This window comes from Mandrillus leucophaeus, unplaced genomic scaffold (genome assembly GCF_000951045.1).
Source record: "Mandrillus leucophaeus isolate KB7577 unplaced genomic scaffold, Mleu.le_1.0 Scaffold258, whole genome shotgun sequence".
In the NCBI taxonomy this organism is placed as follows: domain Eukaryota; kingdom Metazoa; phylum Chordata; class Mammalia; order Primates; family Cercopithecidae; genus Mandrillus; species Mandrillus leucophaeus.
The window spans coordinates 2,920,078-2,945,936 of NW_012102676.1; the positions used below are offsets into that span (position 1 = coordinate 2,920,078).

Consider the following 25,859-nt stretch of genomic DNA (forward strand, 5'->3'; position numbering starts at 1 on the left):
AGATTATAACTCAAGTATAAATTGGCTACATTTTTCATTATTCTTTGTATACAGCTGTTCCCACAGAAAATAAAATACATTTGGGGTATTTCATGGATAATAAAATAGAAGATATTGTACATTAAGCTCTTCTGAAATGTGATTGTCTTAAATAGGACATTTGAGTTGCTAGAATAAGGACCTAGTTAAGGCTTTTCTAAGGTTGTGTTATAAGAGATTTTGTTCTTTTATGCTTTGGTCAGGCTATGAGATTGAAGGTATTTTACATAGCTGTTGTTCTAAGTACCACATATAACAGAATGTTTAAATATCCCATGATAAATTTTGGTTGTCTGCTGAATTTTTCCAGAAAGTTAGTAACAAGTAGGAGAGCTGGGAAACAGAGAGCAAAGACCTAAAAAAATAGACTATACTAACTATGGGTCAGAATTTTCAACTCTATTATAATATAGTTCTCATTGGGACATGATAGCTAATTCTTAAAGATTTTATAAACTAAGATATCAGTGTGATATTCTGATAACCAATCATGTCCCAATAGTTTACGTATATAATTCTACAATATCATTTTTACCTTCTAGAATTTACCTAATACTATTGATGACACTGAGAAATCAAAACATGTTGTCTCAGCTCAGTGTACCAAGGACAAAATATGAAGATTTCAGTGTTAATAGACTAATATAAATAAATTACTAAAAAATGAAATAGAATAAAGTGAGAAAATGGTTGGTAGGCTTTATGGTGGTGGGCAATAGCTTTATGTTTTGGTGTCTTTGAGTACCTGGTTCAAGTTTCAGTAACAGGCAGTGACTTCTGTTATATAAAATTTGGTACCATGAAAGTGAAAAAGATTGATGGAGAAAGTGTTAGGTATTCTCTTGAAAGAAATGCTTATCACAGCCTGCCAATGACAGGTGGTTTTGATGCCCTTAAAATGTGTAAGCAATCTTGGAGAACTGTATTAGTACAAGCAAGTTTATAACAAATCACTTAAAAATTATATACTCAAAATATAACTATGAAAATATGGAGGAAAATAATATTTTGAAGGAGAAATATAGAGAAAAAATGAGAGGTTTGTGCTATATGCATTAGAGGAGGAAAATAAACATAATTATTAGTTTCTAGAAGTTACTGACATTAATTCATATTTGTATTTAAATATACATTTAAATATAAAATTAGATTTCTTAAAAGGGTAGTGAAAAATTCTAAGTATTGGAATTAGCTTAAGGATCATACTAAGACCAAACTTAAAAAACTCTTTTGTAATCGTGTAGGCTGTATTATTAGGTACCACATATGTACTCCTTGCTTCCTTCCTTAAAACTATTTTTACTAAATAATATATACAAAATAATTTCCAGGTTAAGTTTTCTGTTTGGTCACTACATCCCAATACTTGTTGGTATGTCATTCTACACATTCCTGATACTTATACAAATTGATTCTCAATGGCTCAGCTGCCAACTACATTCACCGAGTTACCAAACATTTCTTAGATACACGACTGTGCTTCACCCAAACATATGTCTGTACATTCTGGAGCTGCTGCATACATGTCATTTACCTGGGCTCACTCACCCTCCTTTGTATGATTTTTTTCAGGAACACACATTTAGAATAAACTACAGACAAACCAGACTCAAATATTGTCATAGGCTGTCAGCGCCTGTAACTATTGGAAAAGCGCTCTCTTCCCTTTCTGTCTTCTTTCTTTCTACTGTAGAACTATTAGAACCAATTTCCCATAAATACTGGGAAATGAGGAAGTGGGAATATATAGGCCTGGTGACTCAGTAATACATTTTTCTCAGTACACAGATGGGAAAAAGTTAAAAAACAGTAGAGCTCAGAGAGGTTTCAAAGGTCATTATATGAGCAAAAACAGAAGTATGGTAGGCTCAATTTTTGTTCCCTGACTTAACTGACTAGCTTATAGTTTTGATTTAGTATTATTTCAGGATAAATATAATCTCAGAACTAAGAATGACCTTTTGAGTTGATCATTTTTTTAAAACCTGTAATATATTAGTCTTTTCTTTTTAGCGATTTCAGTATTGTTTTCACTTTGAGATATTTTGCAACAGAATACCAAAAGTATCTCAGAATGCTTCTAAGTTTTGATTTCATATTTATTCTGCTAATTCTTCAATGTTATACTTAATAGCCAAAAACAAAATTTGCTACTGAGTTAGTCACATTTACCCCTTTCCTAAATAGTAATATTTCTATCACTTGATTTTGTTTTCAATTTCTTGACACAAAAACAGCGATAGGGCAGGCATGGTGGCTCACACATGCAATCCTCACACTTTGGGAGGCCAAGGTAGGAGGATCACTTGAAGCCGGGAGTTCAAGCCCAGCCTAGGCAACATACTGGGAAAGGAGGAAGTGGAATAGCACCTAGTGGGTAGCACAGGCCTACAGTCCCAACTACTCAGAAGGCTGAGGAGGGACAATCCCTTGACCCCAGGAGTTCAATACTGCAGTGAGCTATAATTGAGCCATTACACTTCAGCCTGGACAATGAAGCAAGGACTCTGTCTCTAAAAAAAAAAAAAACAAAACAAAACAAAACAACAACAACAACAAAAAGCAATAGTATTAAATGTGAGGATCAATTAGTATTTCAAATTTAAATGTATTTCAAACTCACACAAAATTATTGTAAGCACTGACTTTAGAATGAATATGGCCAATATGGCTCTAGTCCAACTCATTTTTAACTTACAATAAAATTAATAACTTTCACTGTTAGAAAATACATGAAATGAAATGAAAAACTTAATAATGTAATTTTCTTCTTGTTCTTTCTTAAAATATTAACTGACACTGTTTCTCATATGCCTCTGTAAAAAATCATCAGAAGTTTCAACTAAATTTTTACACTGTTGAAATAGATACATGCTTTCATAAACTTTAGATAGTTTCTTTTGGAAGGGGAGAAAATGGGGGAAGCATATAACTAAATTCATGTAATAAATGTACTTATTTTATTTAATAAAAGGATTTAATTTGTTTTAAGTTTACTCTTTTAATTTAAAGAAGTATCATAGTCCAAAGGTATGAGATCAGGTTTGGATCATTAAGTCCGCATTTATACTAAACCATACATAATCTGGGACTTATGCATAATTTATTTGCTTGCAATCTTTGAAGACACTCACATAATAAAATCAGAATATCTTCAATAAGTTCATTGGTTGGAAATTTTACTGTTTACTTTAGAGTTGACAAAATTATAAGTAATTCATTTAATTACATTATTCCAGCAAAATATTCTAAAATAGTTGGATGCAATTCTGAAACATATTCACATTCACACTCAACTAATGCAGTAGACATTTTCTTTCTGTGCATATGTGACTGTAAATACAAATAAATGTATTATATGTAGATGGCACAGTCTTGAAGCAAAACTGTAAACTAGGCCAAATTAGTCTTCAGTTCTCTTAGCCCTAACATTCGATCTTTCTCATGTCTTTCAGTGGCTGAGTTCATCTTTTTCTCCCCCTCTTCTGAATTAAACTCAGAAAGATGTCTAATAAATTCATTCACATTAATGTATAAATGACTGATTGCAGATGAAAGTAGAGGTATTTGCATTTTAAAAGATATAAAGGCCTTCAGCTAAAACATTATTTTTCAAACTGTATTCCACTGAGTTATAACTGCAATTCTTCAGCAGTTCTGTAATAAATGTAACAAAAAATTCATTGCCAGATTTTGGGACAATAAAAAAAATCTATAATAAAAATATATTTATCATATTAACAGTTATCAAATCATTAACTTGTGTTACTAGACAAAAACAACTTCTCCTCCTTCTCTTCCTCCTCTTTTTTCTCTCTATATAGGTAGATGAATATATAGATAGTTATACATACCCATACACACACACATATATATATGCATATAAAGAAATGAATAACTGGCATTCACTGGAAAGTCTGTCGATCTGCAATGGACATTTAAAAATATGTTTCTGCACATTTCGTGAGAAATACTGTGCAAAGGGGCACATTAGCGCTACAGTGCATGGGAACCACATGCAATTAAAAGGCCAGCAAATTCAGCTACTTTGGCATGGCACAAGCACCAAACAACATATGGCAATCAGTGTACATGAAAACAAAGTGACAATACCTAAATGAAAATGTAGACCACCATAAGATGTGTTTTTCTTCATAAAGAAATTGTATCAGTTAACGAACTCCCCCAAATATTAATAATTTTATACTGGCTTATATATCAAGCACACTTTTATCAGAGAAGATTTAAACATGCTCACAACTGCATGTAAGGAGCCAGCAAATGACATTGGAGCATTTCAGGTATGTACGCAGAATAAAATAAATTTGACTAATTGAGGCTTTGCAGTTCAATTCAATTCAATGACACAGCAAGTATCATTATGTCATGAATTTGTTTTGTCGAAGGTGAAAAATTCTGTTAAAAAGATACTTTTGAAAAGTATGTTTTAACCAAGAGTGAGGACCTCTGGAGGAATATGAATCAATTTAGTTATTCTAATTGATTTAGCTTTGAAGATCCAAGTCCAACTATTCCAGTTTTCGGTAGTGGAAACAGAATGGTTCGATATGGCTGAGAAGCAACACATTCATACTATTTAATTATATATATGTGTGTATCAGGATATTGCCAATACCACTAAACCAAAACAAAGTGCAGGAATCTATGAAAAATAAGATATTATCGCATTGCAATTGTCTTCATCAAAATAGATCCATATTCTCACAGACTGTGGGTTTTTTGTTGTTGTTTGTTTGTTTGCTTTGTTTTGTTTTGAGACGGAGTCTCACTCTGTTGCCTAGGGTGGAGTGCAGTGGCGCCATCTCGGCTCACTGCAAGCTCCACCTCCCAGGTTCACGCCGTTCTCCCGCCTCAGCCTCCAGAGTAGCTGGGACAGGCGCCTGCCACCATGCCCAGCTAATTTTGTTTTTGTATTTTTAGTGGGGGCAGGTTTCACCGGGTTAGCCAGATGGTCTCGATCTCCTGACCTCACGATTCACCCTCCTCGGCCTCCCTAAGTGCTAAGATTACAGGCGTGAGCCATCGCGCCTGGCCTCTCACAGACTGATTGTATTGAGAGTGTTAGCAATTAGAACTTCTAAAATGGATTTGCACAAATAAAATTTCAATTTTCTCTTTTACTTACTGGTTTATAAAATGTCGATTTGTTTAAAATTAAGTTGTTGACTGCTTTAAATAGTTTGATAACCACTGAGCAAAAGTAATTATATTCAAATTATAGAGTTTCAAACATTTGCCAGAAGCTAAGGGAGCAGCTGGACTTTCCGCCTGAAACCTCATTAAGTAGGTGACTGTCTACCCTGCATATGGATACAACTGTCCAGGTACCCATCATGCAAAAGTTTATTTAAAAACTAATTAACATATTATATTGTCCAGACAAGTTTCAGTGATTTCATTCACATTTAACAATGCTACTCTTTTCTTTGGGCAGAATTTCCCAAAACCCAGCAAGGACTCCACTGATGGAAAATGAGATGGGTTAGTGGGTACATGGACGAAAATTTTAAAAGTTTAATGGTTTTATATTTACTATTACAGTTGTCTTCTCTTTGTGGTAAGAAATGCTGAGGTTTTTATTATCATTTATAATATTAATCAAAATTTCTTTTAAAAATTAATTCATTTAAGTAAAAATAGAGTAAAACCACCTACCTGATAATTTAGAAGATACTTAGATATTGCCAAAATGGTGAAGGTGAAGTCAGAAAGACTGAAGTTTAGAAAACTACACTCAGCTGTTGCAGTTTTCACCACCTTGATAGTGTCTGCATAGCCCCATGTGGGAATACTTAATCACTTCTATGCATTTCACGAAGGCGGCATAGTGTTCATGGTTCTTGGTGCAGGCACCAGATTCCAGCTGGCTGGGCTCAAACCCCAACTCTGCTGCTTATCTGGACAACTTTGGGCAAGTAACTTCATCTCCTTGTACTTTAATCTCCCTATCTCTAAAATGGGCACAAAGAATGATGCCTTCCTCATATGGTGACTGTGAGAATGAGAAAAGACAGCCCAGATTAGAAGCTTAGAATAGGGGCCAGTCCATAGCAAATGCCTAGTTAATGCTAGCTAATATCTCTCATGGAAGCACTCAGGCCAAAAAAAAAAAAAAAAAAAAAAAAAAAAAAATCAAATAGGTAACCCCACTTGGAAATACTTTACTGTAAACATTGTTTTTATTCTTCATCATCTTGGATAAAATTTACTATGTATCATTTCCCCCAGAATAAACTTTTCCATACACTTTGCACCAAACATATCCTCATCCTACCCTATTTGATCTCTCTGTGCACTGTTGGGAGAGACTGTGTATCTGACTGGCTGTCAAGGAGTCTCTCTACTCAAGTGACTTTATTACTATTAATTTTGTTAACTCCCAGAAATTATGAAGAAAAGCAAAACAAAGCAATACAAACCAAATTTATCAAAGAGAATAAATGAGCTGATGTCTGTGAAAGCTTGGCAAAACTTAAATTTCTTTTGCCTCTGAAGATAAATATGGTTTCTAGCTCCAATGTCTTCATCTTTAAAGATGAGTTTTGGAAGAGCTCACTGGTGGTGAGTGCTAGAAGAAATGAGATTAATCTATGTGTGCTTTACATTATATTACCCAGATAATTGTACGAAGTATTTCAATATTAAGATTCTCACACTTTGTATACCTTGTAAAAGTTATTCTTATTTGAAAGTTGATGGCAATGGACATTTGTCATCCATTATTATCAATTTTTCTAGACATTTCTATGGGTTATTTAGGGTAATTTAGAAAGCAGTGTTTTAAGTTGTCTAAATATAAATGCAATATTCATTTTAGAACTGTAGATGATATATTTGGCGTTTGAACACCGGCAAGCAGAACAATTTCCAAGCATTTAATTTCAGTGATTAAATCAATTAAATTTAGAAACGACAAAAGGATTTCATGCAGCATTATTATACCTGGTTGTTAGAATTGTTGAAACAGATAATGGCATTTGAGATGCTGCATTTCACAAAAATATATGCATACACTAATACTATGATATTTTCATTGGTTGAAAATAGATAGATCCAAACATTTGCTACCTAGTAACCTTTAAGTAGATGTCTCAAAATGAGTTCCTAACTATGTTTTTAAACTGCCTCCTTTGAAATTTTTTAGCAATGTTAATGCAAATAATAGCACATGTTTAATAAGACTGAATATCAAAACTGCTGTTAAATTTAAGATTACATCATATACCCGGGTATCTTAATGTGATGGCTCTAAGATTTTTTTCAAGTTATAATTTTAAAGTTTGGAAAAAGTAATAAAAAGAAATTAGAAAATATAAGGCATATTTCTAAAATGTAAAAATAAAAATATTTTCAATATATAATACCAGGTACTCTTATCTTTTGTTTGGCTATCCTATAAAAGCATATACATTATCGAGAAGCATTAATGAAATTTCTATTTGTCATAGTACTGTAAAAACTGCAGACACTGGTAGCTCCTAGAAATTTAAAAAGCACAAACTAGAAATATGAATAATATTTTAGAGGAACTGAGCCACTAGATGACAATATTTAGAACATATTTTCATATCCCTTCTGAAGCTATACAAATTACCTTTTCATGATCATCATTATTGCCCCCTTTCCCCTTGTTCAACAGTAAAATTTAAAAAATCTGATGTGCCATATAATTTTAAAAACAAAATCTGACAAGCAGTATAATGCTATAACCTTTTACAGTAGAATTGGTAGGACTGCAAAGTCATTTTAAATTGAATATAACAGATAAGTAATCATTTAAAGAGAAAAGTGGTGTTTTCTAGTACATAAATGAAATCATCACCATTGATCATCAACTTCTTCATTCCTGAAAAGAAGCTGAAATTAGGAAAATGGACAAAATCCAAAAAGGTACACAGGAATGGCAGAATAATGAGCAACTTTCTATCACCTAATGAATGTAGGGAAACAAGAAAAATGAGTTTTTAGCACCAGTCGCATTTTGAAAAATATACGGTTTATTAATCAATTTAATAGTTGCAAGGGAAAAAGGAAATGAATGTGTTAACTCAATATTTTAATTAAGGCTCAGATTGTTAATCTTGTATGACTTCTGAGGAAGAATACCTTGTTTATTTTCAAAATTCTATCTGCTATTCTAAAACCCTTCTATATTTCTAGCTATTGAATTTTGCAACTGCAGACAAGGTTAGAAAATACAAATGCTTTAACGGGTATGTTCTGTAGACCCTGATATCTGATATCAGTGTAAAATTATCATCTTATTTGTTTCTGTGGCACAGTTGTCCAGTCCTCTGTCTATTGAAAATAGTGGCAGATCACCTACCTAGAGTGAGGCTGCATCTTAACTTTAAGTCAATTTAACATACGCAGTGGTAGAAATATAAAACAGATTTCCAAACTAAATAAATATTGCCTGATATTATAATGCTCAAGTAATTAAATAACACATATAGAGTATACCTTCTAATAGTAGACACATAAAGTTTCCAAATATGAATCCATACACATTTCCTAAATATAAAGCTTGATAGCAATCTCGCTCTTTGAGAGTAATGATTTGAAGCTAAGGTGGTAGGTAGCTCCCCAGAAAATTACAATTATTTTTTTCTATCATCAGGATATCTGACAATAAATTGGGAAGGATTTTTAAAAAACATAAGCATTAAAGAACTATTAAAAAGACATGAAATCAACTGCAGAAAGTATGAAACATAAGTCATGGTTACTTTTTTATTGATATTAAAAACCATTTTCCTTGTTCCTCCAGATAGAGAACAGTAACTGAGAAAAACTATAACCTAATTGAGAATAAAACTTCAACTGTACCATTTTGTGAAATGACATCTCACCAGCAATTTAAAGTTATACCAGAAGAGATATCAGGCTTTTATTTTACCTTCTTTATTTATATTTTATTTTCTAATAACTTTAATGGATGTGATATAATGGCCACACTCTAGCACTTGATTCTTCTTGCACACATTTATCTAAGAAGGGTGATAGGAGGGTCCAGTGAACTGCAAAGAAACTTGTTTCTTGAAAAATCAAATCTCATCATCTACTAGTATTTGAGCTGTATGAATCTGAATTAAACAAAGCAGCTAACCATTGGAGTTCCACTGCCATGAGTTTAGTTTCCATGAATATAGTCTTTTATTGTATAGAGCTAATTATAACATGAATAGTAGCTCCTTGGAAGTGTGAAGCCATTCCGTTTCGTGGAAATACATAGAAGCTCATATAGTTCACGAGTTCCACCACATTGAGAGTAATCGTTCTCTTGGCTTAATGAAAATAGTTCCATTGTTCTTCTTTTAATAAATTTGAGTTTATCAACTCAGGTTATTATTTTAATGTCTGCTTTAGGCAAGGTTTGTTAGCTGTTGTACAGTATCAGATATTAATCAGATTAAGTATTGACGTCTGAATATCATAAGGTGACAGACATTTGCAGGAAGATTACAAATCTACATGGATAAACATGACTAATTTAAAATAGCCCTGGGGAGCATTTTTTAGAAAGTTCAAATACCTGATGAACGCTGCACTGTTATTTTAATTATCCCGTAATATGGCACAAAATAACAATCTCATTTCATCCTTTTATTTACAAAGCTGTTTCCATCATCATTATATTTTACCTGCTCAGGCTCTGAAAGATTACTCCTCGTTGAGAGATTCATTAAAAGAGAATAATTATATTATATTTCAGATTGGCAGAAAGAAAATGTATCTTTGAACAATTCCATTTCCCTGAGCAGTTGTTCATTTCAGAGTTGAAGACAGGTCTATTAAGTACTTTCTACCCTTTTTAAACATGTCAAAGCTAACTATTAATACTGAAATTAGTAATTTGGCTCTGGTTTAATAAAAAATCAGCTGCTATTTGTAAAACTGAATTTCTGTGAATAAAACACAAACAATATTTTCAAAAATACTGACTAACAAAGAACATTAAATAATTTTATTTTGCAGAATATATAAATGCATGTCTCTTCTGATAATTATAGCCCTTAGCACACTGTCTTGCTTTCCTAGTAATGCTTCTTAACCCAAAAAGCTACATAAAACATATTTTCTTACTAAGTCTATGATATTCAAATTTTCAGAGTATCCTGTTAAAAGAATAGTAAGAGATGGAAAGTCAACTAGTATCAGAGAACATTCCATTTTTAGATTTACTGCAAGAACATTTCATGGAATTTGTGATAAAAAGTTTTATTCAAAATTAAAAAGTCATGTGCACAAAAATGTGACTTCCATATAAAATAGGTTTGAGAAGTCATTTCGTATTTTAACGTGTTTTTGCCATGAAATAACCTAACTATGTTTACTTGCAAGTAACTGAGGATGCCACTTATACATTTCTCTAGTAAGTAATTGAGCAAAAATGAAATATTGTGTTAATCAGTGACGGCTTTACAAAAATTTTTATACTTGGTGATAAATACTTTTTTCCCCAAATGTCCTCGGTATTTTTGTCTTTTTTTCACGACATCACTCTGGCCAGCTCACCACGAGTGCAGTATTAGAATATCTAGTGAGTCTAGTGGGAAGCAAGGAGTCAATGCATCTTTTACTCAGTCTGAAAGTATGAAAATGCTCTTTTGATTTTAAAAAGACAGTAATTGTATCAAATTTAACCATTTAAAATGTGTGTAGGATTTGAGGAGCCCTCAGATATGCAATGAAGTAATCTGCGTGTCTCATTTTAAAAGTATGTTAACTAAAATATACTGACATATTAACAGCGTTGTTTTGAGTTGGATATTTTATACGTTTGTGTAGTTAGATATTATTTTCAATTTTTTGTTAATACATTTTCTGTTTCTTTTTAAATTACTGGAAACAGTTTCTTCCAAAGGTTTTCAATAAATTCCTTATTGTAATTGTTTTGTTAAGATAAACTATTTTAAATTTCTGTTTGCTTTTTTTTTTTGTTTCTCATTTCTGCTGTTTGTCTTTTGAATATTTTATATGTTATCTTTGTAAACATTACTTTTCATCCAAATGTTCATGTAAAAGTCAGCAATCAAAAAGGAACTATAACAGGTGTTTTCGTTCTTGAGGAATGAAATGAATGTGCTGTTTATGGTAGATACTGAAATTTAACTTCCTTTGCAATTCAAGAGCCATTCTGTTATCCAAAACATTTTTTTTAAAAATCAAAACTGAAATAAATGAATTACTCTAGGTATAAAAGTTGAATTAAACTAAAAAACAAAACTGACATTTGAAACCCCTGTGGTAGACTTCAGTACACATGAGTATTTACTAGTGAGTACTCAGAAATGTCTTGTGTATATGTGTTGTAATAGAGTGTGTGTGCATGTGTGTGTTTGCATGTGTACTTATATTGTTAATGGGGACAAGCTAATAATGGACATGTAGATATCAAAATAAAGCATGGAATAAAAACATACTTGAACACAAATCATTTTGGAAGCCCTAATCAGAAAATCAGGCATGCAAAGTATCACTTCAAGAGGAAGGCGGGTTCGGTGGTGTTTTTGTTTTGCAGAGGAAGCTGATAGTAGGAAACAACAAAACAAGGTTCTCTAAGAAAACAAATCATTACGCCATTACCCCCAAAGGAAAGGAGGATGAAAATGTATAGTCAGGAGAAGGGAATTCCCTCTTTTGTCTTAGTTGTTTTTTTTTTTTTTTTTCTTCCACTAGTATTATCTCTTAAGAATAATGTTTTCTTCAGATTTCATTACTAGTCCTCCTCCAGGTGAGAATGTCCATTCTGTGGTGATTCCTGCCACAGTAGTTGAACAACCCACTCTTCTCGGTTGACCCTTGTAGCACTGCTGCACCTGACTCATGCACCAGAACACAGTAGCTTGGGTGGGAAGACATTAATTCTAAGACTGTACTGACTTTTCTTTTGGTATTTTTTGGTTTTCAGTCTTCCCAAAGGTGCATGATAAAAATGAGTTATCATATTCCATGGGCAAGGGAAAAAAAGAGCAAATTAGTATCACACCAACTAGTTTATCAGAATGCTCAACTTACCCAGGCTGCCTTCCTTCAACTTTCTTTTCCACTTAGTAGCCGCTGATAGGGAAGACTTTTAACATGGACATTAAAGGCTACTGCGTTTCCTACACACAGCTTTTAGTTTTTAGTTTTGTGCACTATAAGTGAGAGGTAACAACGTGCTAGCAGCTCTCGCTCGCTCTCGTCGCCTCCTCGGCCTTGGCGTCCGCTCTGGCGATGCTCGAGGAGCCCTTCAGCCCGCCGCTGCGCTGTGGAGACCCCTCTCTGGGGCTGGCCAAGGCCAGAGCCGGCTCCCTCTGCTCACGGGGAGGTGCGGAGCGGGAAGCGTGCGCGGGAGCCCGAGGTGCGTGTGGCGCTCGCCGGCAGACGCGGCCGGCAGGTTCTCGGTGGGCGCAGGCTCAGCGGACCAAACTCGGTGCGGCCGGCTGGCGACGGCTATGCTTGACGGGGACGAACTCTCTCTGGGCTGCCGCAGCGCCTGGGCTAGGTGCTGCGAAGTCTCACCGTGGGTGCCAGGGAGATGCTGCGAAGTCTCACCGTGGGTGCCAGTGAGAGGTCAAACCGGCTGGGCTTCTAGGACAGGTGGGGACTTGGAGAACTTTTCTGTCTAGCTAAAGGATTGTAAACGCACCAATCAGCGCTGTGTCTAGATAAAGGTTTGTAAACACACCAATCAGCAATCTGTGAAAACAGAACAATCATCTCTCTGTAAAATGGACCAATCAGCTCTCTGTAAAATGGACCAATCAGCAGGATGTGGGTGGGGCCAGATAAGGCAATAAAAGCAGGCCATGGGTGCTAGCAGCAGTAACACGGTGGGTTCGTGTTGCAGCCTGTGGTGTCTTTGTTTTGTTGCTCTTTGCAACAAGTCTTGCTGCTGCTCACTCTTTGGGTCCGGTGCTGCCTTTATGAGTTGTAACACTCAGAGCAGTGGTTTGCAGCCTCACTCTTGAAGCCAGGAAGACCACGAACCCACCGGGAGGGATGAAGAACTCCAGATGCCCCCGCCTTGACTGTGAAGGTCTGCTGCCTCACTCCTGAAGTCAGCAAGACCACGAACCAACCAGAAAGAGGAAACTCCGGACGTCTGAACATCAGAAGGAACAAACTCCGGACAGACCATCCTTAAGAACTGTAATACTCACGGTGAGGGTCCGTGGCTTCATTCTTGAAGTCAGTGAGACCAAGAACCTACCAATGCCGGACACATAAGCACATGACTACAATAAGTTGTATGGTTAAAAACAAAAAAGAATTCTGCTATCTAATTATCTTTGCCACGTCAGTCTCATAACCTATATAAATGGACATAAACATTTCTGACTTCTACCTCCTTGTGTGATTTTTACAGCTCTACATTTTAAACAATGATTAAGTAGAAATGTAAGATAATACTCTGTAAAATTTAAAATATGCACAAAGCTACCCATCTAGAATATTTGAAGCACATCCAAACATATAGCCCACATTTAATGCAGAGGTGAAGGGGCCATTTTCTAACTGCACCAGTAGCCCTTATAGAAATGAGTCCTGGCACCACAGAAGAATAAAAATAAATATCCATTTTTTAGTTTATGGGAAATTTTAAGTTTTCTAAAAAGTTGTGATTAAAGTAGAGTCCTCATGACTGGACATCTTTAAGTCAGTTTGAATGAAGAGTTAGGTTCTGACTGCTTTCTGGTCCAGCTTTGATTTTTATGATGTGTTTTAATCTTCCTTTCTGAAGAAAGGGGCAATTCCTATTAAAATATTTGTCCCAATAAAAGTTGACTAAAGTTCACTCTTTTCAGGTATTGGGATGATTAGAATGCCTTATTTATGCAGGTAATTTCTTACTGTCTCATCTACTCATTTGTTGCTTTCTTCTTCATGGTGAATCGTGGGATATCGTATTTTCTTACTGCTTTCCCTTCCGTTGCACATCTACATCGCTCACTCTCTTAAGGTTGTATTGGCCAACAGCACTGATTCCCTCGGAACCACATAACCAAATCACCATGACGACCCTCACTGATCTAGAAGCAGAGACCACGTCACCTCAGCAAATAGTTCAGGTTGTACTTGCTGCTCTTAAATTTCTGATTTCCCCGTAGAGGTGCAATGCATTTCTGGTGATGCACAGACCTGCTCGTAAGAGCACTGTCTAAGTGGCTGTAAGGGAAAGTACAGGCTGCCTAAGAAATTAATGTGAGGTGTGGCTTGCTGGGGTGAAAATAAAGTGTAAGAGAAGACAGAGAACATGTAATGGGCCCTACCTAAGCTGCAAAACTCTTTTCAAACAGATGCTGAGTGCGTGCCAATAGATGTGGCAATAACTGTCAACAAGATTTATGACACTTTAACATAGACTCAATACGAGAGGAAAGGTTGAAAGAGTTCTATGATTTTGTTTAAAGTTTAGTGTCTCCTGCTTCTGCAGCAACTCTTTCTAGGCAGAACTCTTGTCTCATTGCAGGACACTCGCAACTCTCAGGGAAACTGGGAGGTCTCAGGACTTTGAATATGTATCTTGTTCTCGCATGTGTTATTGTTTTATTCTTGGTAGTGATTGTTGATGCTGCTATTTTTAAATTAAAAAGGAAAACATCACAGGGTAAAGTGCAGTATGTCTAGGTTCTTAGAAAATGTAGAAAGTATAATTATTGTTTTTTGCCACCTGGTAATGAGCTTCCACCTCAAATGACGTTGCTCATTCTTCATGGACAACCCTAGATAATTATGTCTTTAAGAGAAATAAGTCCTTGAAAGAATAATTTTCTATTCTTCCATTTCCATTGCTGCTGGTGTCATGTCTTAAATCTGACATTCTTTCTTTCTTTTCTTTCTTTCTTTTTTTTTTTTTTTTTTTTTTTTTTTGTTGTTGTTGTTGTTGTTGAGACAGAGTCTCATTCTTTTACCCAGGCTGGAGTGCAGTGGTGCAATCTTGGCTCAGTACAACCTCTGCCTCCCAGGGTCAAGCAATTCTGCCTCAGCCTCCCAAGTAGCCGGGATTACAGGTGCATGCCACCATGCCTGGCTAATTTTTATATTTTTAGTAGAGACTATTTTGCCATGCTGGCCAGACTGGTCTTAAACTCCTGACCTCCAGTGATCTGCCGGCCTTGACCTCCCAAAGTGCCGGGATTACAGGCATGAGCCACTGTGCCCGCCAAAACTTTCATATGTATATATAAAATTTACATATAGCTCTTTTACCATAAATGATCAGTAAATGAGGAGATTATGCTTTTATTAACATATTTTTCCCTCAACTAATATCTTGATTAACTGCTGGTTTCTATCTTTTTCCTTCATTAGGAATTGTGTAAGATGAACAAAAGATTTTGTCCGGACTTTGAGGATTTAGTAAAATGGAATTCAGTTCTTGAACTGAGTGAAGTGATTACCCTGGTGTTAAATCTGTTGTTTTCTAAGGCTAATAGACAGGTTTTTTGAAAACCATTTTACAATGTTTCATGTATATTTAATGGACAGATAACAAGAAATAATCATGCCAAGACCAGAAATGTCAATCTTCATATAAGCCATTCACTCAATAGTGATGTGTCAGCCAATCTAATTTGTGACAACTCTTCTCACTCTACTCAAGCCCAAGTAGCCTTTTGGATACTCATCAAACACGTCAAACATGATATCATCTCAAAGCCTTTGCATTGATGTTCTCTCTACCTGGAATATTCTTATCTCAGATCTTAATATGACTTTCCGTGGCTTCACATGGCTTCTCACTTGCTTCTTTCAGGTCACTGAAAACAGGTCATTGTTAAAATATGCTCTCTTAGGAGAAGCTTTCTCTGATTCCCTGTCTAAGATATCACCCCATCTCCTCCCATTCCCTGCTCCCTCTCTATGTGTTATCCTTTAAATGAACCTGAACGCTGTCATAAACTATAACATGTGTGCAGAAAAGTGTATGTGTCTTATATGTACAGTCTATGAATTTTGACAGTCAATACACCTATGTAACCACTCTCTCAGATCAATAAATAGAACATTACCAGCACCACAGAAACCCCTAGTTCACTTGCCCTACTCAATACGCTGACTTTTTTCACTATGAATAAATGTTTCCAGTTTTTATATTTTATAGTAGAATGATATAGCATATATTCATTTGCATCTGGCCTTTTAAATTCCATATTTTCATTATTTTATAGTATTCATTTTATGAGTATGCAGTTTTTTCCAGTGGGATGCTATTACTAATTTACTGCTATGAACATTATCATTGAACATTATTTGTTTTTCTAGATATAAATTGAATAATAAAAATTGCTGGGTCATAAGGTATGTGCATGTTCAGTGATAACAGACACTACTAAAAGTGATTGTACTGATTTGCGCTACAATCAGCAGTGCACAAGGGCTATTGCTGCTTTACATCCTCTCCAATACTTTGAATGATGAGTCTTTTTAATTTAGGCATCCTAATTTATTGTTCTGTAAATATGCATTTTCTGATGACTAATGATGTGAAACAGCATTTTATGTGACCAGATCATTTGACCATTTTCTTTTGTGAAATATCTGCCCAAGTCTTTTGCCTATTTTTTAACTGGTATCATATATTATTTATATTTGAGGGAACTAGAACCTTTTGTTGTCTCTATAGGTTACAAATATATTCTTTCACTGTGTGCCTTGCCTGTAGTTTACAAAGTCTTAAACATCAGAACATCTTAATTTTATTAAAGTCCAATGTATCAATTTATTAATTTTTACTTATTGCTTTTTATCTGTAGTATTTAAAAATAATTTTGAACATCTGCTATATTATTTTTGAGAAGCTTTATCTGCTTAACTTTAACATTAAGATGGAATTGATTTTTGTGCATGGTTTAAATTGAGATCAAGAATAATTTCCTTTTTCATGTAATTATCCAACTGACCCAGCACTATTTATTGAAAAGACTCCTACACCCACTACTCAGTGGTAACATAATCTTAATCCCAAGTTTCTATTTATGAGTTTATTTATTTCTCAACTCTGTATTCCACAGTAGGGGTCAGAAACCTTTTCCTGTAGTGTCAGATAGTGGATATATTAAGCTTTGGATCATGTACTCTCTGTCATACCTACTCATCCCTGCCACTGTACCCCAAAAACAGCCAAAAACAGTACCTAAATAAATGGGCATGGCTCTGCTCCAACAAAAACAGGCAGCAGGAAAGATCTGGCCCATAGCCACAGTTTGCTGACACCTGTTCTACCCTATGGGTCTATTCATCAGTCTTTACGCCAATACTACAGTTTCCTAATTAATGTTTTGTTAATCAGTTTGTTAATGTCTCTCCTCTAAAATAAATAAATAAATGAGTAAATAAATAAATAAATACCACAGGGATTTTGAATACAATTACGTTGATCAATTTAAGGAGAATTGGCGTTTTTACTATCTGAGTCTTCTGAATGGTGAACATGGTGTAGCTTTCCATGTTTTTCATTTTAGTTTCTCATAATGGTTTATAACTTTCTGTGTAGCTGTCTTATGCCTAGATATTTGGTGTTTAATGATGCCATTCTAAATAATATATTTTCCAACTTTTACTCTCTAATTGTTTTTGTTGTACCAAAATACAAAACTTTCTAAAATCACTTATCAATTCTAATACTGTATCTATAGACTGTTGGACTTTAAATAAATATAATCATGTCATCAATAAATGATGACGGTTCATTCCTACTTTTTTACCCTTAATTCTTTTCATTTTTTTTTCTTATTTCTCTGGCTAATGTCTCCAGTGCAAGACTGAATACATGGGATGATAATGGACACTGGTGTCTTGTTCTTGATATCAGAGGCTGTGGGGGAGATTTCAATATTTCACCATTTCTCTAATGTTCCTTATATACTTTTATGGATACACCTTTTCAGGTTAAAGATTTCTTTATTTCAAATTTACTATGTGTTTGTTATAAAAACATGTTGATTTTTATAAAATTATTATTTTTCATCTATTGAGAGATTCATACTTTTTATTCTTTACCCTGTGGATGTGGAGAATTATATTGCTTAAAATTTTTTTTGAGACAGGGTCTCACTCTGTTGCCCAAGCTGATGTGCAGTGATGTGATACTGGCTTACTGCAGCCTCTGTCTCCTGGGCTCAAGAGATTCTCCCACCTCAGCCTCCCAAGAGACTGGGACCACTGGCGTGTGCCATCATGTCTGGCTAAGTTTTGTATTTTTTGTAGAGACAGGGATTTACCATGTTTCCCAGGATGGTCTCAAACTCCTGGGCTCAAGTCATCCACCCGCCTCATCCTCCCAAAGTGCTGTGATTACAGGCATGAGCCACATTTCCCGGCTGCTTAATTTTTAAATTTTAAAGGATCCATATATTCCTTAAATAAATCTACTTGGAATGATATGTTATCTTGTTATACAACACTGGATTTTATTTGTTAATATTACATTTAAAATTTTGCATCTATGTTCATGAGAATGGTCATGAATTATTTTTCCTATCATGTCATCATTAGGTGTATTTAATAAAGTTCTGCAAAACAAAAGGGCAAAGTTGGTAGGCAGTATGATCTGCACTTGTGAGTATGGCTCTAACTACTTTATCTAATAACACAGAGGTTTACAGCTTTGTGTCAGATGCAAACCATAAAATGATTCTATTATAGGTCAAACTGAAATGCAAGCAGCCCTGTAACTTAAGCTATAGGACAGACCCTACAGTACTACACACACACACACACACACACACACACACACATTTTATTTTGTTTTCCAAATAAAAGATAAAATATATATATGTATGTGTATATATACGTGTGTGTGTGTGTGTGTGTGTGTGTGTGTATATATATGGAAAAGATGCTTTGTAGAGTTGATGACACACTTCAATAAGAGAATCACAATGTAGTCTAAGGTTATAGAGCAAGGCTATGGCATTGGCAGCAGAAAACTATATGTCAACTGAGAACCATATCTGGACATGCTACTTGGACTCTATAAATATGAACATCTGACCATAGCAAGTGACCATAATGAAATCACAGGGCCCACCATATGCTGAGTTTTGTTAGACTAACCAAGTCATAAGCTCAGCAATTCATTGTAAGATAGAAGTAGAACACCTGGATCAGACATGTGTAGGGCCAGAGAGCAAGGAAAGCTGCATGAGTGTCTGTTGTTCCCACCACTGCTGGATCCTCACCTCTCCCTCAGCTCCCACCTATGACTCTTAGGACCAAATGTCAAAGAAGGAAAAACTTTAACCATGGTTCATGAATGGTTTATCTTGCTTTGTTAGTGTGCTTCAAAACAAGGGCTGCTATTCCAGCAGTGCTTCTTTTGGGGTAGTGGAAAGGAGAAATTCCCAATGAGCAGAGCTCTGGGAAGCCTGCCCACTTATCCTCAGTATAGAGAGTAGCCCAAGGTGATAATACACATGGACCTGTGTATCTTAACAAAGTGTTCCAAAGAAGATGTTTGTGGATGAACTTATAGGAATGGGGACAAGGTACGAACATTGCACTTTTTCTTTTTTTTTTTTTTTTTTTTTTTGAGAAGGAGTCTCGCTCTGTCCCCCAGGCTGGAGTGCAGTGGCCAGATCTCAGCTCACTGCAAGCTCCGCCTCCCGAGTTTACGCCATTCTCCTGCCTCAGCCTCCCGAGTAGCTGGGACTACAGGCGCCCGCCACCTCACCCGGCTAGTTTTTTGTATTTTTTAGTAGAGATGGGGTTTCACCATGTTAGCCAGGATGATCTTGATCTCCTGACCTTGTGATTCGCCTGCCTTGGCCTCCCAAAGTGCTGGGATTACAGGCTTGAGCCACCGCGCCCGGCCACATTGCACTTTTTCTTAATGCTGGTAAGTACAAAATACAATAGTTTATCTTTTATTTTGGAGAACATGTCCTGACATACTACAGACCACTGGATCCATAATACAAAGATGAATCCCTGACTCTTTACAGAATTTATCTTTCACACCCTGGCAAGTCATTATCTTACAAGATCTACAGCCTATACATATCACTTACTGCTCATCTAGCCCAGTTAGCAAAAGAGTACACTGGTTCTCAAACTTTTAGTCTCAGGATCCCTTCATACTCTTAAAAATTATTGAAAATCCTACTGAACTTTTGCTTATGTGAGGTACATCTGTTGTTACCATATAAAACATTAAGGTTGAGAAATTATAAAAATATGTATTCATTTAAAAGTCATGATAAACCTATTACATGTTACTATAAATATATTATTTTTAAATAACTATATTTAAAAAACAAAAATGTAGTAAGAAGAGTCGCACTGTGTTGCTTTTTATAAATTTCTGTAATGTATGGCCTCATAGAACATAGCTGGATTCTCATATCTGCTTCTACATTCCATTTATTGCAATATGTTGTTTTAATTGAAGTCTATGAAGAAAATCAAGCCTCACACAGATATGTAGTTGGAAAAAAGAGTGATATGTTAATAGTCTGTTCAAATACTTTTGGATATTTTTCTTTGACATTATATCAAAATTCAACAAGTGGTAGTTTCTTAAAGGTTACTTGCAATGTGAAATATAGAAATAGATCAATTTTTGTACTCTTTTGCATTAAAATCTACAGGTATGTCTTGAACTTGAATGGATTTCTTAACTATGAGTGATTTTTAACACTATGAATTTATCATTTGAAAATAATATCAGTTCTGTTAGGCAGGCTTTCAAATATTGACACAGTTTATTATACCGTATCAAAAATCATACTTGTTGATTTCAAGCTAAGACTGGTAAATACAAAAATTTCTAAATTCCTAATTTTCACTTGAAACATTGAATTTTATTATTGGGAACAAATACTGTCAGTTGTTTTCCATCAAACTGAAAAACGCCTTCCATTTTTAAGAAAGTATCTGCCAACTACCCCAAGATATCCAAGTCTGAATAACCGTAATTTTACCATCAGTACCTTTGAAGGTGTTCCATGAACAAAGCGGCTGATTTTGTTCTCAATCACAGGAGGTTTTTCTTTAGACAAGTATCATGGTTTGTTATGCAGCACAATTACTTTATGCATATTCCCTATTTCACCCCAAACAATACTAAAAAATTGTACTCAAGCGTAAATATTTAATAAATTTTTTACTGCTTCATCAAGGACATTTTAAAGCTTTGTTTAAAAACTGTAATTCATGGCAATGAACAAGGCATTAATAACAGGTATAGTTAGCTGCTACTTGTTTCATGCTAGAGATCCAGCAATTTTACAGAACATTGTTTTGCCTCATCAGTGCAAATGTTAACACAATGCATATAAAAATAATTCTGACCTCATTAATCTCTTGAAAGTGTTTCAGGGACCTTCAAGATTCAAAGACCACATTTGCAGAACTGCTGATATAATGGACCAATGTGGTGTTCCACAAACTGTGTAAATGTTTCAGGTCTCTATACTGCATTATGATAGGGGTCAAGAGAGCTAACAGAACTCAAGTTAAAACTCTGTAAGTGTGTTCTTTTTGTTCCATGTGGCTCTAAACTGATTCTGATTTTTCTTTTTGAAATGGCTGGAAATAAATGCATTTTCCATTTTGATGGCTTTATATCTCACACTGAAGGCTGTGTTAATCTGCTTCAGAAAGAAATAACGTATCTGGTGCAGCAGCAGCAATTGGTGTTACTGTCTGGATAAGTTTACAGTTATCTACTGTCATGTACCATTATCTATCCATATTTTTATAGTTGCTAGACTAGTGTCATAAATGGGAATATTCCAGATACCACTTCCCCTGCCTTCTTTAAGAAGAAAATGGCTTTAACCCAAATGATTTACTATAGAAGTATTTTGATATTATACCAAAAATATGAAAACATTGTAAAAAATTGTTTCTGATAATACAAATGTTAGGAAAATCAGTAAAGATTTAAAAAACTAGCCAGGCATGGAGGCTCATGACTTTAATTCTACCACTTTAGAAGGCCAAGGTGGGCACATCACTTGAGCCCAGGAGTTTGAGACCAGCCTGGGCAATGTGGCAAAACTCTGTTTCTAAAAAATATACAAAAAGTTAGCCAGGAATGGTGGCATGCATCGGTCATCCCAGCTACTAGGAGGCTGAGGTGGAAGGATCACCTGAGCCCAGGGAGGTGGAGGCTGCAGTGGGCCATGAACATGTCATTGTACTCCAACCTGAGAGACAGAGTGAAACCTTGTCTAAAAAAAAATAAATGATGAAAAATGAGTGAAGTTGTGAGTGAAGCAATAGCTGTTACATATAGAACAAAAAACCAGTGTGGGGGATCTGCCAACTACCAAGGATGTATAATCCAGTAATACCTTGAAACATCTTGGAAAACACTGTCTGGTTGGTCTGTGGACCCAGTGATTACACTGTGAGTCAAATGCCAGCCAAAACTCTACTTACTATCTTGCTCCCATATGCCTTCATTCTATTAGGAGAACTACGCAATCAGTTTGGATGTCAAAGTATTAATTTCAGTGTTTTGTTTTGTTTTGTTTTGTTTGGATATAGAGTCTTGCTCTGTTTTCCAGGCTGGAGTGCAGTGGCCGTGACCTTGGCTCATTGCAGCCTCAACCTCCTGGGCTCAAGTGATCCTCCCGCCTTAACCTCCTAAGTAGCTGGAACTGCAGGCGCACATAACCACACCTGGCTAATTTTTGTATTTTTGTAGAGACGAGGTCTCACTATGTTCCCCAGGCTAGTCTCAAACTCCCAGTCTCAAAGCATCCTCCCACCTACCCCAAAGTGCTGGGATTATAGGCATCAGCCACCATACCTGGCCCAATTTGAGATTGGATTCTGAATCAAGCAAACCTTAAAAGTTCTGGATGTTCCTTGTTACCTAGTATATAGTCACTTGAGTAAAGGGTCTCAGGTCCCATTGGAAAAGGACTGGGAAAATTACAACTTCATATGTTAATGGTATTATTAGGTTATTTCCCTGAAAGATCTGTCCTCTACTTTATCAGTCGTCTTCAATTAAAAGTCTGAGAAGCAATGCAGGTCTAGAAACTGAGCAAAAGATAGAGAGTTGTGGAAGAAGAAGAAGGGTTCCTGCCTGTAACCTCCTGATTATCCATTCTTGATTGGTTTTGGTTGTATAAATTAATCAAAATCCTTGGTGGCTGTCCATCTGTCTTACCTACAGGAACTCCATACTCTATTTATTATTCTACTGTTTTCTAAATTTTAGACTCCATGTTTGCCACTCCTGTCTTCCTTCTCATTTCCAAATCTACATCTGTGTTTCTTCTGTCAGTGAAATACCACCTCTTGGTATCTATTATTTAGAGATGCTATCATTCCCATTTTTATTTAAGAATCCCTGTTCTGTAACGTGATCTCCTACCAGCTGGCCTTCAGAAGACAGTTACCACTGAGCTTCTCAACAAGATTGATGTCCTTCTCCACAACACACTCTTTATATTTTGGTAAATGGAGTGTCCAGTGGTCTATCCTTTGGATTATATTTATCTTGCGGGATTTCTAGCCTTCAGTATATATATTTTCTCAGGCATGCTCAATACACTGAGTCCTTTGATCCCTTCTTCCTTCATCTTCCATAGCAGTTCTGGAATTTCTACCTCACTTAATGTGAGCCATAAATTTTCCAAGTACCATCCTAGCAACTGTTAACATCATCTAGGGTGTGTGCCAGGATTTTAAATCTTAATATCATAGTAGAGTGCTTCCATATCCATTAGCTACTGTATCCAAATGTGTATTCTTTCAGCCTTTGTCAGGGTCCCTCAGGCTGCACGCTCTGTGTACTCTTCCTACACCTGCAGATCCTTCAGCAATTTCAGTGATAGCCCTTCTCCTGTCTTATCCCATAGCATCTTTGTTCCAGTTGTGCTGATATTTGACATTCGGTATTTGGCTCGTTGTCAGAGGGAGTGATGAGAGTAATCCCTGAAGGGTAAGGATTATCCTATAAGAAATCTACCCCTTATCAGCCTCTGTATGACCTTCAAGTAGGTGGAAGATACTATCTTGTGAAAAGAGGAAGTGAACCACTTCTGTAGGCCCAGAGAAAATCTAGAAATCTAGAATTTCAAACTTTTAAATTGCATTGCTCCAGGTATTCGTGTATCATTATAGCAACTATTAGGGTTCTCTGATCATGGCATAGACCAGAATTCTTTGAAGTCTGCTGCTTTTATGATTAGATTCTGAGCCGGATTCTTTGCTATCCTTGCTCTTTGCCTGCAGAATCTTGTATAAGAGGTCTTTTGGCTTTTGCTTTTTGCTTTTAATTAGTGTTTAATCAGTGTGATGTTTGCTTTTACATAGAACCATTAACATAAATATACTGAAGATCTACTATGTGCTAACCCCTGCTGATACATGGTGAAAAAGACAGACAGGGCTCTACTTGCAAAGAAAACAGTATTTTACTTTTTTTTTTCTTTTGAGACAGGGTCTCACTCTGTCACCCAGGCTGGAGTGCAGTGGCACAATAATGACTCATTGCAACCTGGACTTCCTGGGCTCAAGTTATTCTCCCATCTCAGCCTCTCAAGTAGCTGGGACCACAGGCAAGCACTTTGACACCAGCTAAGTTTTTTGTATTTTTTTGTGAGATGAGGCCTCACCATGTTGCCCAGGCTGGTCTGGAACTCCTGGGCTCAAGCAATCCTCCTGCCTCAGCCTTCCAAAGTGCTGGGATTATAGGCGTGAGCCACCATGTGCAACCTATTTTACCGTTTTTAAAGCTGAAGAAACTCAGACCATTTAACTCAAATGCTGTAACAAAAGAACATCGAGATTGTTAGAAACGTACTTGTGGAACTGAAAAAAATGAGTCCCATTGTTTCATTTATTTTACAAAGGAGACCTCATTCTATCCTGGCATAATCTCTAAAGGCTTTCTTCTCTTAAGCTCCCCACCAGGTTTAATAGTGCCTGATCCCTCTTTTGTGTCCTTAATATAGCCCACACATTTCCCTTTCATCTACCTTCATGTTGACAAATTCACACTTGTTTTTAGGTTTAGCCGATAACTTTCTAACTGTTGTTTAATGTTTGTGGTCTTGTAACTAATTGCATATCCCCATTCACTCATATAATATATTAAAGAAGATAATTATGCCTTAATATTACTTTCTCTGTTTTTTATAAGATATGGCAAAGATATTTCTGATAAAAGAAAAATTTCATTTGTAATTTGGATGTTCTTTTAAACACATTTTTATACAAGTTAATAGTATCTTAACTTTAGAAATATCCTATTAGAAGTTTAGGTGTTTTAATTTCATAATCATTATAGAAAACATCTATTACAAATTACTAAGTACAGAAAACAAATTATATACAAATATCTTCATTGCATAAGGATAAATAATGAAAATATCCAAATTTAGAGGTATTGTTAAATTATTCATGGCATAGCCATCAAAAATCTGAGGTTAAAGCTTTTAATAACATTTGAAAATGTTTGTGACATGAAATTACATGAGGAAATCCTGTTATAAAACTATACTGCGTATCTTTATGATTTTATTTTTAAAATATATACATTATTGAAGTATATAAAAAAGAAAAGCGATTATCTCTAAAACAGTGTAATATACTTTTTACATTATTTTAATTTTCTCAGATTTTCTGAAATTAGTCTGCCTTACTTTTAAAATCAGGAAAATGTGTTATTTCAAAACTTTTTATTTCAAAAGATTCTTACTGTATTTGTTCTTAAAGTCCTAAGCCAGTAAGATCTTTAGATAAATTCATTGACGCATATGAGCTGGGGAGAAGGAAACTTCCACGTTTAATTTAAGGAAGTCAATGTGGGAATATTTGAATGGCAGAAAAAGCTAGAGCTT

At 35.5% G+C, this 25,859-nt stretch overlaps 1 protein-coding gene across 1 annotated transcript in view; it reads left to right on the forward strand.

The window, feature by feature from the left end:
- DGKB (diacylglycerol kinase, beta 90kDa) overlaps positions 1-25,859 on the forward strand; it is a 773,008-nt gene that overhangs the window by 577,352 nt on the left and 169,797 nt on the right. The window lies entirely within an intron of this gene.